The 515-nt window shown below is 54.4% G+C and overlaps 1 protein-coding gene across 1 annotated transcript in view; it reads right to left on the bottom strand.

The window, feature by feature from the left end:
- Positions 1 to 515, bottom strand: part of LOC103082426 (protein lifeguard 2-like) — a 20922-nt gene extending 20407 nt beyond the window's left edge. Inside the window, exon 1 of the mRNA XM_007461890.1 lies at positions 436 to 515. The gene's annotated coding sequence lies outside the window, so the exon portion shown is untranslated. The remainder of the gene's footprint in view (positions 1 to 435) is intronic.

Genomic DNA, 515 nt, shown 5'->3' with positions numbered 1-515 from the left:
TTTTTTGCAGTACGCGGGCCTCTCACTGCTGCGGCCCCTCCCATCGCGGAGCACAGGCTCCGGACGCGCAGGCCCAGCGGCCACGGCCCACGGGCCCAGCCGCTCCGCGGCACGCGGGATCCTCCCGGACCGGGGCACGAACCCGCGCTCCCCGCATCAGCAGACGGACTCTCAACCACTGCGCCACCAGGGAAGCCCAATTATTTCTTTTTTTAATAAAATCTGGAACTCCTCTGAGGAAAGCCCTCTTCACACACAGCTGAGAAGGATTAAAAGATGCTCAAGCAACCAAGCTGGTTTCTTCCCCAGCTGTCCTGCAAATCGGAAGGGGGAGAGGCAACAAGATTTTAGAGTGCTCAAAACCAAAACCAAAAACAAAGAAACAAATATCAAAGACAGCTGAGTTTTCCTTATAAAACTAGAGTTGGCGGATGCCTGAATCACAAAATGTGGCTTTCACCTGGTCCTCAAAAAGCTTTCCCAGCTCCTGAGCCAGCAGTCATCTGAAGGACAGG

Source organism: Lipotes vexillifer, unplaced genomic scaffold (genome assembly GCF_000442215.2).
Source record: "Lipotes vexillifer unplaced genomic scaffold, Lipotes_vexillifer_v1.1 scaffold663, whole genome shotgun sequence".
NCBI classification, from domain to species: Eukaryota; Metazoa; Chordata; class Mammalia; order Artiodactyla; family Lipotidae; genus Lipotes; species Lipotes vexillifer.
This window is presented reverse-complemented; position numbering and strand designations above follow the sequence as displayed.